The 16,123-nt window shown below is 36.2% G+C and overlaps 1 protein-coding gene across 5 annotated transcripts in view; it reads left to right on the top strand.

Moving 5' to 3' along the window:
* LOC124153507 overlaps positions 1-16,123 on the top strand; it is an 881,184-nt gene that overhangs the window by 817,703 nt on the left and 47,358 nt on the right. The gene's annotated exons all lie outside the window — the stretch shown is intronic.

Raw genomic sequence — 16,123 nt, 5'->3', positions numbered from 1 at the left:
AAACAATGCACACATCCATGATATATTTTATTCATTTTAATGTAAGTGTAAACAATCATTTGTGCATGAAACTCGAGGAATATTTGTACAAATTACGTATATTCTTTGGGCAAATCGAACGTTTGCGGTAATAAGAGCTATATGAATTTATTTAATAAATATATGAATGTTTTAGATATATTGCATGATAGAAGCTAAATATGCACCTACTTTCACTCGCTACTATTATCCTTATTACTGTACTGTAATTGCATTGCTCACGAATTACGTGAATCTAGATTGATGAATTATAACTAGGGTTACATTTACTTAACGTGTCCACAAGTGTAAACTTGAAAATTTAATGAATTTGGAAATAAAATCTAACCAATAATTGGCAGTTTAATGAATAGACCAGTATAATTCCCCAGTGCATTTTCAATTATTAATTTCTATTAAAAACGAAGTTTGAGTGCCCCAGTTAGAATGTACAGCTTATGAAATATGGCCACATCTTTTGCTGCTTGTATTACTGTCGGCATTAGTCGGACAAATAGAGCAAAGAGGGCTTAATGAAGAGCCCTATCGTTGTAGAGCTAGTGCTATGCGTTCAAGGGCTAGACGAGCATGTGCTGCTACTTAAGTTCGCTACGTGCCTCTCACAGCGAATCCGAATAATGAACTTTGTCTGCTCTTAAATTCAATTACTCAGTTCCATCTCGGTCTCTTTTCGTTACTTGAAGAAGTTGGTCAGGAAATAATGAAGTAGGTCGTCACTTTCACCAAGCGCCGTAGCCATGCCTCCCGTTTTGCAGAAATGACTAATTGAAGAAGTAAAAAAAAAATATACCAACGTACAGTTAATCATCTTTTTTGTATTTTTTATCTCTGCTGGATGTTACATCTCATTAGCCGTCTAAGTAATTGAGGAGTCACTAGCTCGCTCCAATCACTTCACTTACCGTAAAACCTCGGGTTTGGCTTTAATTTAGAAATAAATTACCGTAGCCAAGAGACTGTATGCATTATGACTATGATTTATATAACTAGGGTGTACAAATGTGTCCAGAAACTTAACGTGTCCAGAAGTGTAAACTTGAAAATTTAATGAATTTGGAAAGAAATTTTCACCAATAATTGGCGGTTTAATGAATAGACCAGTATAATTCCCCTGTGCATTTTCAACGAGTTCTATATATCTGAAATTTTGCGTTGACAATTTTACGATATAAATCAAATGGTACCTTATAAATTATTCAATACAACAAGGTCGTGTTATGGAAATTATTAGATTCCGTTAAATTCATATCGATTGGTTTTTACTGCGCTTAATTATTAACTTACCTTTATTCAATCTTGGAATTAAAAAAACTTACTTACCTAAGTTACTAACAGCATGCCTAGTAAATTACCAACGATTTATCCTCCAACCTAATCGGTAGTTAGTTCTATTCTCTCAAAACTCGTAAAATTGTAAATCGTGGAAGTTCTTACTAGTTATCATCGTAAGCCGACCAAGGTCAGTCAGAAATAAGGAAGTCGTTGACAATGATGCCTGGGTCGTGATTGCACTTCTCTCGTCAAGAGAAAGAGCAAGAGATTGGGAAGAACGACGCCTTGCCATTTATGGCCGTCGTATAAGAAGAGAGAAGATAGAATGACGTTATCTGGATGCAGTGGACCGATTTTATGGGCACTGGAGGTCCATCTCAATCTTTCGACCGGAACCTGGACTGAGAGGGCTGGGAAAAAGTTTGCCGTTTGCCTCTTTTGTGCGATGGTAGGAGTTAAGGCTGGGATAAGGGAGAAAAGATAGGAGAGATAAATTCCCCTGAATATTGTTTGGTCGGAGAAGATGAAATAAAAGTCAATAAACTTGATTTTATGAAGCATAATATGTAAAAAAAAAAAAGGTAACAACGAACTCATTCCTGAACTACATGATAGATTATTATACATCTTATCCTTTTGTCACCATGGCATCCACAAAATTTTCTAAAATTGGGTTTTCTAATTTTTCTTTGGAATGGCCTATTTACCAAATTTATTTGAAAGTACAGAGAAATTTATTTAACCGCAGCCATTATTCCCGTCGAATCAGCTTCAATTATTCTCTTGCAAAATTGGCAAAATTGTGACTGCTGTTGTGTGCTCAATGTGCCTTGTTACACCAGAAAAAGTTATTAAGTCCTTCAAATTATTAAATTATGAAATATTCCAATGACATGGCAATAGAACTGAAAGAAAACAAGACTGTGAAATAAGGAATGTAATTCACGGTGAAAATAACTTTGCTTTTCCCAGAATTCTATGATAAATGTATTAAATGCCGGCTAGGTATCGTAAAAGCAACACCAAAAAACCATGTATGATATCCACTGCTGTATGCAGTGCTTTGAAATAACAAAGGTAAACTTATAACTTGGAATAGAGAAACTTTCACCAACAAATATCAAACGATCTTATTCAAATGTAATGAAAATGGAAGTGGGAAACAACTTTACGCAAGGGGAAATACATTAATGGGAGAGAAACAAAGTTGGGCTCTGGGGATTTCAACGTGGAAGGAAGTATATATTCTGCCTGAAATTTTGTGATAGGACTGTGCGCCTGAGGAAGTTTTGGGTCCAGCGGCGGAGGGAAATCCTCTTTGTTGAGGTTTATTATACGTAGGGAGGGAGAGACGGTACTCAGGGAAAGAGAGTGGGAGAGAGAAGAGGGGTCCTTTCCCTTAAGGGGTCGCGGACGACGCTGGAAAAGATTTTCTGAACACAATTCTCGGTGGATTTTTTTTCTCGGAGTCGACCGAATCATCTGGAATCGGATCCGAGTCAAGTGCTGTGGAGGTGGGCAGAGATGCTCCCTATGGGCGAAACGAAAGAAGGAAAAGAGGAGATGGAAGACTTGTTGTTGTACGACCAAATAACTAAGCATACCGAGAGAGCGAGGGCCTTTTCCGTGTTCGGCCTCGTAAGATGTAAAAGATAACGCAGGAGAGTTTAATGAAAACAAAAAGTTTGCTTGAAGAAGATTCATATCTCCAGATCAAACAGTAATTTTTGGTGATGGATTGCTTGCTAAAAAGTTATATATTGGATAGGATATTATATATTGGATATTTCTTAGGATTCAATGGCTATTATTTATGATTTAGTGAAATTCATTTAGATAATTTGTAAATATTGATGTTTTACTTTTCTGCTATATATCCCTTTTACTGGGCCTTCAAATTTTTGCATTTCATCATGGATTGCAAAGATTAAGGGTTTTATCTTAGAAATAGTTTTGATTATAAACTCGTTGCCAATGTGGAAGAAATTCATTGTTTACCATCACATTAATCCTATGGTGATGTAAATAGTACGTACATGGTACTTATGTTTGCCTGTGTTGAATATTTTACGATGATTTTGTTCCCTCAAATATTTTTTAAGCTGCCCTCAGGATGGAACTAATCAAAGTCGGAAGCGTTGTCTAGGACCAAATAACTAAGCACACCGACATAGCGAGGGCCTTTTCCGTGTTCGGCCTCGTAAGATGAAAAAGATAATGCAGGAGAGTTTAAGGAAAGCAAAAAGTTTGCATGAAGAAGACTCATATCTCCACATCGAACAGTAATTTTTGGTGACGGATTATTTAAATTTAAAAAATTCTATTTTTAAGGATGCATAGCAACTTTGAATTATGATTTTAATTGTTACATTGCGTGATAGTTATAAAATTCTAGTGATAACGAAATTGTTCATTTTATTTTACTCATGCTTTCAATGCTATTTATGTTTACTGATTAAGTGGATATAATTTATGATTCAATGGACATTATTTATGATTTAGTGGAATTTATTGCGTTATTCTGTAAATTTTGTTTAATTTTTCTTCTAACGATTGAAAATCGCTACTAAAAAAAGACCATGTATCATCACTCGGACATCTATTTTACTGGGTATTCAATCATTGTATTCCACCATGAATTGCAGATATTGTGGGTTTTACAATTACAACCCGGTTTTTCAATTTTAACAAATTTTTTGTGTATCATTCCATTGATTCATGGTGTACTATGTCTGCCCATACTATTCATGCTTGTCCGTGTGTGTTGAATGTTTGAGGAGGGTGTTGTTGTACCCTCAAGAATTCTTTATGCAGCCCTGAGGAAGTAGCTTATTAAACTCCGAAAAATTTGCTAAGAACAGTAATTTTAATAGAGGACTAATGCTTGCAATTTAGGATATTATATTTACTAAGAGCTTCAATAAAGAATACTGAAAAAATTATGCCATTCTCTTTGAATCATCAGGGTGCATATCGTGGGTGAAAATTTGTTTTAATTGAAAATCTGAAAAATTTATCTTGACATTTTTCTCAGATACAATTGTTTTGTGTTGTATAAAAAGACTAATTTTGAAGGTGGTCTTCGCTATATATTTTCAAGGTGATAACATGAGTTTTAGTGGTAATAATCCGTACCCAAAAAACGAAAATAAAGCTTCTTAAGAGGAAGCGATGGTCCCTCTCGACCGATTGTATTTTTCTTGATTTCCTGATGCGCTGAGGCTGAAGTTTCACGGATAGTAATAATAACTTCAAATTTGGAGGAAAGACGTGGATGTCATGAAAATGGTAAATATTGCTAAATAAAAATGGTTTTTTCTTCTTGCTCTGCAATTTGTGATTTGCATTGTTACTGTAATGCCAAAATAAGTGGTACAGTAATTCAATTTGAGAGGGTATGCAATATTAGATCCCTGCTTTAGCTCTGAGTTGAGGGAGTTGAATGTGTCTGTCGAGTTAAGCTGTGGTCCCCTTGGCCTCTTTCGTTAAGAGAAGACAAATGACGACGTCGCCGAGTTTCTCTCCACCCTACCATCCCTTTTATCGGAATTTACCTTAGTTGTCCGTCGCCTCTTCCAAATATCTTAACAGAGAATGAAAAACATCCACGTTTATCCGTAAATATTTGTTTCATGACGGATAAATTTAAAATGAAAGAAAGTGGTAGTACGTTATATTTCCCGGTCATCAAGAGGATACACACAATTAGTATGTTTTTCTGACATATCTTTTAAATCACGCTAGTCTTCGCATTCGCAGGATGCTGAGAATGGGCCCCTGCAAATATTTACCCGGATTTTATACGTGAAAATTTCACTGAAGTAATGCTAAGTAAATATTTTAATATCATCACCAACACATGAAAGAGGGCGTCAACTTTTGCGTTTTTTTTTCAAAATATTATGAGAAAATGGGTGAATGAGGGTGTTTTTTCTTTGATTCTACAAATCTTCTTTGCCAGCAATCTACCAATATATTTCAATGATATGTCGTTTCTAGTCTAGTAACAGTAAAATATGCTGAATTTTCGTAAAATAAAAATGATGAAATACTTAAGAGAGGAAAAAGTTCCCATTTCTAAGTAGCCAATATTTACTATTTGTCGAGATATTTCTCCACGTCTTCCCAAAAAATATTCAAAAAATAGGCTTCTTAGTGAAGTATTCAATACCCTATCGACCATACCTGTATTCATACCACGCTTGTATCTTTAAGGGCAACAATATATTATTTACGTTACGAATTCATTTTGATCTCGCTGTGCTCGAAGATAATAAGACTGTCAAAAGTAGTGGATTATCTCAGTGATTAATGAATAAAAGTGCATCATTTAGATACTTCACGTCAATAATATCGAATTTTCGAATATATATATTTCGAATAAAACAGGCTTATTTTCAGTTTTACGCAGGATGGATAGTTAAATATTTCCTGCCCTTAGTTTTAGACAGGCATCAATAGCTCTTTTGTGTTACAATAATTTTCTATTCAATTAAATCTCATGGGTTTCGGCATGATAAAACCGTGCAACTGTACTCGTCGTCAATACGCTATCAAATATTATCCGCAATATTGTTTTTTTTTTGTCTTTCTCTTTCCAACATGTCTTTAAAATTCTCTCGCCCCAATTACGTGACCTGAAACTCCAACACCAAGATAGAGTAAGTATCCTTTCGGGCGGTCTGTCGCCAAAAGTTTCAAACCTCCATCGCTTCGTTCTTCGAAACACCGACAAAATGCTATTACGCCTCAAGTGCACGAGTTAAGGCTGCCGATATTTTTAAAGAGCTTTCTCCCGAGAATAGCACTCGCTATATTGCATTACGGCACTGTTTTCTGAAGTTCATGTGCCTCAAACAGAATTCCTTCAGGCAGTCATTAAATTTTGGAGTTTCCCTTAGCTCTCCGACAAATGTAGCCTTTAAATAAATGATTACTTGAAAGTTCTTGGTTTCAGGCCTTGTGAATGACGGCGACTAAGAATGACGTAATTACTTGTTATCTCATTAGCCTACAATTTTCTGCGTAAGCAAAAGAGAGTTCATTATCACAGCTCACTCACATTCCGTTATTTTGTTTTTCATTGGTTTTATTTTGGAGATCGAGTGACTTCAGTAGTTTAAAAATGTTAATAATTTTTATATTGCAATTGAATACTATGAGTATTTCGTAAACGTCTTAGCAATTCTCCAGATGTAATGAGTCCACAGTCTTATACTATCATCATTACCTGATCTTGGTTTTAGTCAGACATCAATTGCACCATTATAAATTTTTCTATTTAATTAAAACTCTTATAGGTTTCAGTTAGATGAGATGTTATTACCACTCAATCACGATTTTTAATTTTGCATTATATTTATCCAACTATTGTTTAGAATTTTATTTTTAACTTTGAGGAATCACCCCTTTATTAATAATAATTCAGAGTTATATTACATTTTCTCACATATCATGTTTTTAGGTCATATATTAATGTTTTCAGCCTAAGTGAAATATATTTGTCGTAAATTATTCCTCATGTCAATCCGAATTCTTTGTTTCTAGAAAAAATGGACCTGCTGTTGACGTGTTAGGTGGAAAAATATATGTTTTCCTTTATGACTAATAAAAATTTGACTCTGCGGCAAGCAAAAATTATCGCGGTCATATTAATTTTTTGGGTTACATGCCGTTTTTTTATTACAATAGCAATGCTTTCGGTGACGTCAATGAATCGGGTATTTTTTTGCCGATCCGATCACCTTTATTCTTTTTCTGTTTTGGTTTTGTCCCCACTCACTTCATTCATTATTCAGCCGTCATGGAAATTCTTTACTCCACGAGTGGCCGATATTGATACCGGTAGGTGCTCTTCATTAATATTGGATGCACATATTGAGTCGCAGGCTTTCAATTCAGATACACGTGTTCTTTTTTATTTGGCGAATTAATTTTGATCTCGCAGTGCTTGAAGCTATGCATCATAAAAATGTGTCTAAAAATATTGGATTATCCCAATGGTAAATTTATACCAGTACATAAGTTGTGTCGAAATTTGAGTGTCACAAACTAAGTTTCAGTTTTACATATTTTTTATGTATTTTATTACTGATGGCGATGTTCTCGGCCAAGGGTAAATGTTTTATAGCATATATTAAAGCTGTGTATCGTAACACTGTGTATAAATATATTGGATTATCACAATGATAAATTTATACCAGCATCGTATAATTTATCTACTTTTCCGTCATTTACTTGTCGAATTTTGAATGGCTCAAGCTTATTTTCTGTTCCACATATCTTTTTTTATTACTGATGGCAATATTTTCGGCTAAGATTAAATGTATTAAAGCATAATATATTAAAATTCATTGTTGACCATCCGCTATATCTCACATCGTCACGGCCTTATTTTTTTCATTGCTGCTAGGCTCTACATTCATCATGGAGTCATCATGGTAAATCCTGTAAATTATACCGGAGCTATTATTTATTTCGCAATCTCGTCTCGTCCCGATTTAGACTAACGTCACATCTTACAATTTCTATTTTAATTGCTCCGTTCGCGTTGCATATCACGCCGAATGTTTAATTGAAGTATCGATACATAAATTGAGGTATTTTTCTCTATCGCTTAACCCTTTCACTGCTGTGGACGTACCTAGTACGTCCGCACGGTAGACTGCGGTGGACGTACTTTTTCTTCCTCCCTGCCATACGTTCAGCACTTTCGCCGAAGCACTTCGAAGGGACCCACTAACCCGCGACCCTTTCCTCGACGAACTCACCCACGCAGGACCGTACCTCATCGGCCCTACCAGCGGGGGCCCTACCTCCGGAAAAGTGATCGCTCTGACTGAAATGTGAAAATCAATCAATAAATCCGATCATCAAAAAATGATTGTTTTCATCGCACTCCTGCCAATCAAGCAATCAAGTACGTCTTTGAACCGTGTTTCTGCGATGAAAAATAACGATTTTGTTAACTTTGTTACAATGCCCGTTTTCCGGTGGTCCGCAGCCACGTTTTGTTGCAAAGTTAACAAAATCGTTATTTTTTATCACAGAGACACGGTTCAAAGACGTACTTGATTGCTTGATTGGCAGGAGAGCGATGAGAACAATCATATTGTGATGATCGGATTGATTGGTTGATTTTCAAAATGCAGTCAGAGCGGTCACTTTTCGGGAGGTAGGGCCCCCGCTGGTAGGGCCGGTCTTGCGAGGGTGAGTTCGTCGAGGAAAGGGTCGCGGATTAGTGACCCTTCGGAGGGTGTACCACACCCATCCTTGAAGTACCTGCTCCATGGGCCCAGGAAACGCATTTTAACATTTTCGCCGCATGTGAGGAGAAGGTTTCCAGAGATTGAACAGCAGCGAAAGGGTTAACCGTCGAATTCATTATGCCACCAACTTTCGTTTTTTGGCTTCATATACCATGTTATTTTAGCATTGACGGTAGCGTTTTCAGCCAAGTGTTAATCTATCATGGTGTAATATATTTAGATTTGATTAAAATGTCTCGCATCACCGTAACCCATTGTTTTTTTTCCCAATGCTGTTCTAATCTTCATTCATTATGCATTCATCGTGGAAATTCTGTACGCCTCTAGCTGCCGATATTGATGCCCGTATGAGTTCCCTTCATTAATATTGGGTCTCGCGTTCTCAATTCCGTAGCAGGTGCGCTTTTTTATACACGAGGTCGCTATTGGCAGAGCAGCAGCAGCGGCAGTGCCACAGCATCTTCGCATTACCATTCTGCACGGCGATCCACGTGCCTCGGAAGAAGATGCCCCTGGCTGAGAGCAGCGACTTAATTATTTGAGTGGGGAGTACGTGAGGACGAGATCCGCTTCTTTTAAACGCGCGCTGTGAGGATGAGGGATAAGGCGAGGGGCATGCCGGGAAGGAGAGGCTTGCAGAATTCATCCCAAGGAGACGTGGAGATTCGTAGGTGGACGGTAACCTCGCTACCGACGCGACGGGTGCATAACGAGCCCTCTGGGTCCATTAACCCTCTTTCAAACCATCCCTTCGTACGCTCTGGGGAAGTTCAGATAGGCTAGAAGATGGGGGCGAACTAGGATCTGCAGGGCATAGTGACGCATTTATTTCGTAAGGCGTTTCTTAGGAGATGGAACGGATTTAGGTGATTCTGACCAAGTGACTTGAAATTGCTGCATGGCATGGGATCAATCTCAAATTATATTTCTCACACAAAAGTAGCTATTTTCATTCGAATTTTATTGTTTATTTTTCAGTTTAACCTTCATAGCTACAATTTTTTAACGTTATTCGAGCGATTTGACGTAGGAGGTTGTGTTCCAAGAGTTGAAATTTTTATCATAAAATTAGTTCCATCTCAAAATGATTTCTTATTTCATCAAGCTAAAAACTAAATGAAAGAGCACAAAAGAATCATATTTTATTTTATTGGTAGATATATTCAAAAATATATTGCATACAAATTTTTAACGGTAAAATGATAACGCATCCGTTATCCGCTTTTGGTATTATGAGCACACGATCTCAGTTGTTACCGAATCATAGATGTAAACGAATTTCAATGTTAGAAGTTTCGTTGAAATCGCTAAAGATTTCCCAACAAACACAAACATGAACTTATCGCGAGACTGCAGGGTGTCACTTGCAAGTACACAAGAGGGAAAACTCTATGCGGATCTGTCGTAGAGATTGTGAGGCGCGTTTTTATAAAAAATGCTTTACTTATTACTTGTGAAATTAACATTTAAAATTTCTCGAATGAACTGATATTTTAGTGCTGGCTCCCTCAAAATGTTATGCACTACGTATGAGGCACGCAAGTTTGGACATTTAGGACTACTTTCCTGGAAAATCGCCATTCAAAATGAAACGAAATCTCCGAACATTTGAGAATAAACCTGGGATGAAAAAATTCTTGGGGTTAAAGAAGAAGGACAGTGTGATAAAAAGCACCAGGAAGTTAAAAAATTATTATAGGCTAAGGAAGAATGAAGGGCTGGCTTAGACCAGTCCTAGGTTTTGGTACTACTTGCGTTTTACTGCGACTTATTTTAGGTAAAAAGTTTCTACCTATGTCTGGTCTTTTTTAGTGACGTTAACTTGTTTAAACTGAAGCTGCCTTCTTAAAATTTCGGAGTACCTTGAGTCGACCTTTATTGAACGTTTGCTTGCATCTCGAATTCGAAAATTTTACCTCAAAATTTTCTCATGAGTAAAATTTTCATACTTGTGATACCGGTAAATGGTCAACTCTTCGTTCCATTAAAATTTTCAAATGATAACGTTGGAACTCGACGACTTTACTCTTTTAAATGTTTTCATAGACACAATGAATGCTATAATTTTTTAAAATTCACAGGATTTAAATATGTGCAATCGATTTTGTGGAAGAGATTGGAAATTTATGTCTAATGTCCTGAATAATCAAGATTAAAAATGAAACAAAATCTCCGAACGCTTCAGAATAAATCTGGGATTCTATGAAATTTTAAAACTTTTCATCGTGATGATAGTGTTGGAATCAAACAAGTTATATGCCGTGAATAAAGGGCGAAAACAACCAGTGGACAGGTAACGTGTGAAGGATTATCATATACTGATGAGTGGAGTGCTTAACTACCGGCTGAAAGGACCTTACGTATCCCAAGTGCAGTCTATAGACTCTCCCACCAAAAATCCTCACACTTCGAGGTAGCCTAGGGGAGGCTACTGTACCATCCCCTAAGTCTACATCACACCTTTTGCTTATTCTGGCAAGAGCTCTTTCTGCATTTATCCAAACTAATCTTGTAATTATATGTTGCAGATCCTATATGCAGTGGAAGAATTTAATGTAAAGGCATCAGATTAAGTCACACATCTGGGAGTTAAAATTACTTCGAAATTTTTGAATTAGAATAAGAAATATTGCTGGCTGATCCTTGAGGACGCTAAGATTCGTAAAACGTGTTGTGGAAAGATGATAAAGTGAAATAGAGATGCAACTTTGCACAAATCAGATCGCTAGTCGAGTATGTGGCAAGAATTTGTGACCAGGCGCAGAAATATTCAATGCGCGACCCAAATTAAACTAAAACGAAAGCTGCTCGATTCGTCAAGAACTGGTACGAATGAGCAGAACCCGCTTTTACGCGAATTTGGGAGCGGTTGGAGACTTATAGGCTACTTGATAGCCTAGAGGCTACTCGCTAGGGTTAGAGTTGAAACAGATATCTTTTAGAGCGATACGGAGAGTATCAGCTTAGAACAGATCTCTATCACTGAATTTCTAGATCCGACAGTAAATGTAAAATAAGAGAGATATTTTATTCCGAACGGATCGATTTCTTCTCTAAACAATGAAGAATTTTCATAAGTTCAAGATCAAACTCAGGCAGTCAACTCAATGCACAATGGACACTTAATTTTTAAGGTAAACGGCTGTAGTCCTCAGACCTCTCACTACACGCCTATTAAGCAAATTGCGGAGTTATCTGTATACGTTGATGAACTTTCGGAGATAAGCGTATTGCGATTAATTATGAACCACTCAAAAATATCGTAGAGGGGAAATTTTTCATCCCACGTAGCCATGCCAATTACTACACGCGGGTGTAAGCACACAAAGAATTGGAAAACCCTGATTCAAGGAGATTGCAGTCAGTCCGATTCGTGATGAAAATCGTTTATTCACAAAGCAATGAGTACGGACTAGATGAAGAAACGGAGAGAGAGAAAAGAGAGTGAGATGAAACATTGGCGAGTGTCGGGGGGGATGGAGACTTGGCGGAAGTTGGGCATCACGGATGGAACCAATCGAAACGTTCTTATTTTTTTTCCTCGGAAGAGAGGCTAAGGGTTTTGAAGAGATCCCAAGAGGGAGGAAAAGAAATGAGCGGAAGAGACGAAAACGCCTCGGATCCGTCCCCCAAACCCTTCTTCGGAGACTTAAAAAAAAGACGTTTGGGGGGGAGAGGCTTAGAAGATTCCTTTGAGGGGAGAAGGTCCAAGTTCTTAGAAGATGGGGGCAAGTCAGGAGGAGGAGGAAGAAGGGAGTTTGAGACGGAGGAGGAAGATGCGGAACAGTCTGGAGATTGATGAACGTCTGAGGAGGAAAGAAGGATATTGGGGAAATTATACTCTTGGAAGAAAAGCAACGGAAAAAAGATTGGAGGTGGTAGTAAGGGTAGGTATATAGAGAATGCGAGAGTATAATGAAATGAAAGGGAGGTGGACGAGACTTATTATTTTTTATCAAAGTCAAGAATTTCAGGAGAAGTTATCTTTGATGTGCATGGTTATTCTTTCCATAAAGCCGGCGTTCTTTCAATTTTGGATCTCGCTGACTTGGAGTGGACGGGGTGGAAAAACTTGACCCGTGAGAAAAATAACGAGAGGGTGAAGAGTAATTATTCATAGCTCTTTCTCTGCTATTGAGCTGTAATATAGCTGAGTGATTCCAAGTTCGGGAATTTTCATCCTTAAAAATTTTAAGTATCAAATATTTTTTAATCTATGTTTTGTTGGTATGGTTCTATCATCTTAAAGCCGTTTGAATCTTTAATGAACGAAATTTGTCGATACTAGCATTACATAATATTCAACTACACATAACTACATTCATTGTAGTAATAAATTAATTAATGCAGCATATCTCATGGCTTGGGGCCATATTGTAGAAGTAGATAAATTCACATTTGAATATATTTTATATTGTTCAAACAAAAGGCTTCATTTAATACCATGACGATGCCATAAGTTGGCGAAATGTGTTGGAAAAATTAAAAATATGTTGTAGAAGTTGTATATTTTGGGGGAGTGTTGACAGCTGAGGCAATTTTGTACCGCATCGTATCCTATGTAATTATTTTGCGTGGATCAATTCATAAATTCGATATGAATATTTTTGGTTATTAAATCCAAATTAATAGCAACCACGATATTTTTCTATCCTAGTTACAATCGGTTAACAAAGCGCAAATAAGGTATTTCAAAATTATCGCCTCTTCTTTTCATTTATGTATAATTGAATTCTTTTTTATATTTTTTACAATAAAAAATTTACGACTTAAATAAAAAATTGTAAAAATCGTCCGTACCTTCATGTATTAATTTATCTTAACCATTTTCATAGCTCTGAAGGAGAAATAAGAAAATATCAAACGTCGGCAAGCATTTTTGCATTTCATTCCCAAACCTATAATACAAGGCTATATTAATTATAATAATCTTGATTTTCTCAAATTCGCGACATCTGAGTCCATTTTGTGCTGCATAGAATCTTATGTAATAACTTCGTGTGGATCACTTCATAAACTCGGTGAAATATCGATCATCTCTCTTTTCTCAAAATAGAAATAATAAGAGAAAAAAATTTATTCATAGCGGATTGTACCTAAACTTAGATTTTAAGAAGATCGATTATTTTTAAAAGTGTTATTACCCTGCTAAGACTTTCAGGGCCGTCAGGGAGCATGTCGTTTAATCCTCCGACAAATCCCATTTTAGAGCGCTATGCCCGGTACTAGCCGTACTCTGTCAGGCAATGTCTCACACTGATTACGGAGTCACATCCATCACACTGAGGCGGGATTATCTCTATCGTGAAACGATAAGGGTGGGTCATAGCGCAGTGTTCTATCCTCAATATAAAAATAACACTGATGAACACTATTATATATTTTGAATATTTTTGTGGCAATCCCTGATTCTACGATGGACACAAATGAATAAATAAAACTTCTTCTTGCCCTACGGTGGGCACACAAAAACACTTAGTTATATAGGAAAAATAAACGAAAAATAAATGGAAGGAACTTATTAGAAGTAATCATTCCCCGTGATATATACATAATTTTTTGGATTTATTAGTCATAACTTTAACAAAAATGCACTCAATTAATTTGTGCCTCTTTCACTAGCCGAATCTAAATCGCGCCAGGGCTTGTGATGATAAACAGACATAGATAAAAACGAGTAACATGGAAAATCTGAGACAAGAGGAATGATAAGAGATGATTTAGTGTAAAATAACCCAAAAAAGGATAAAACTGAGATTGGACAATGTGAACAGAATGAGAGAGTATCTGATGTGAAATGCTTGGAATGAGAAGCGAAACTGCTCACGAAGTGGATCAGAGGAGAATTCAAAGGGAATGAAAGCACTGTTGTAAATCAGACGGTCAGAAAATTGAACTTCAGTGAACCAAAGGCTTTGAGGACAGATAAAATTTTGGAAAGTGATGGGGGTCCCTAATGAAAAAATCTGCAAATGTGTCCAACAGAGAAATCGAAAAACGGATTTACATTATCCTTGGAATATTTTTTTCACTTCTTATCACAAAAGTCAAATTATTCTGACCATTAACGTATCAATGTGCTTTGTAAACCTTTTTCTTATAAAAATCTGTCGCATCTATCTCCCCCATTTTTATGGGAAAGAGAATAATTTGCCGTGGCTGTCAATTGTATTTATGTATGCGTTGAATTGAATGCGACTCTGAAACGTAGTCTCACCAGGAAAGAAAATCATTAAAATCACAATGTCAAAATATTCTTTCATTATGCCCTACTAATTAGTCTATACTAAAACGATGTCTTTTTTTATTTGTTTGAAAATTAAAATCTATAAAATACTTCACGCTACATTATAACATAGGGAATGAGGTATTTGAATTGAGGGGCTTGGTTGAATAAAATATTATCCCTCTGTATTATATTATAAGATATGTAAGTAAATAATAGGTACAGGATAGACGAGGATTTCAATTAGATGGATGTGTTTAATTTTTTTTAGTTTTTTAACTGATAATAATGGCGTCAAAATATCTCCAAACTATCTCAAACATACACCAAATCTGTCAAATATCACCTCAAAATTATGTTTTTTTGCATTTTAAACCTTTTATAGTTTTAAAGTAGCCTGTGCCTCGTGTCAAAGATATCTCAATTACATTTGCCTCTATTGTGCTTAAAATTCCATCTGAAGGTATGATAGCGTTCCAAACTTTTCAAGTCGTGAAAAGTGTGACTAAAGATTTATTCTATTATCTCTGTAACATCAGAGCGGTGAAAAACAAAGCAAATTTTCTAATTTTAAGGAATCATATCGCCGCAAAGCAAAAGTTTTACAGGTGCTCGGAAATATTCCGTGAATTTCGAGCCATATCACTGCTTCTAAAGGTATTATAATACAAATCTGAATCTAACTCATTATCGCTGCAGACTATTAATTAGCTCTTGTTTTGCTCCTTCATTGCATCAATCCCTGTGCTATTTGACGATTGTCTAAAAGACATCATTCATACCGTTTACCTTGTGGCCCACCAAGTCATTTTCTGCGCTCCCAATCATTTATTTTCTTAATTTAGTAAAAAAAACTTCGTTGTGAGGTTATATAATGAATTCGGAAACTTTTTTTTATTCCTAATGAGCTTTATACCCGACCAGTTTTGACTTTTTAATTCATCATTAAGTTGAAAATGACGGTATCTTTAAAAATAGAAACCGCATGGAAATAAATTTAATGCCTAGTTAAAATACTCCTTATTTTAATTCATTTAAAATGTCGAGCAAACACCAAAACAGCTTTGCTTGACCCACCCTTTTCTTGGAAAAGTCACACGTGTTACCAAAACACATTTTTACAGTCCTAATAGTATTTTTAACAGAGTGGCAATTAAAATAAATAAAATCAAAAAACAGCAACAAATAAACAACGATGAAGGAATAGGATAATTGATAGAGTAGACTTGGGCAGAGGCCCAAAGTGAAATAATGAAGAAGATGAAGAAATTACCACCAAGAAGTTAATGGAAACCAGACAAATAAGACCTCCGAAATT

This window comes from Ischnura elegans, chromosome 2, assembly GCF_921293095.1.
Source record: "Ischnura elegans chromosome 2, ioIscEleg1.1, whole genome shotgun sequence".
NCBI lineage: Eukaryota > Metazoa > Arthropoda > Insecta > Odonata > Coenagrionidae > Ischnura > Ischnura elegans.
The sequence above is the reverse complement of the archived record's forward strand: the minus strand, read 5'-3'. Positions and strand labels throughout refer to the sequence as shown.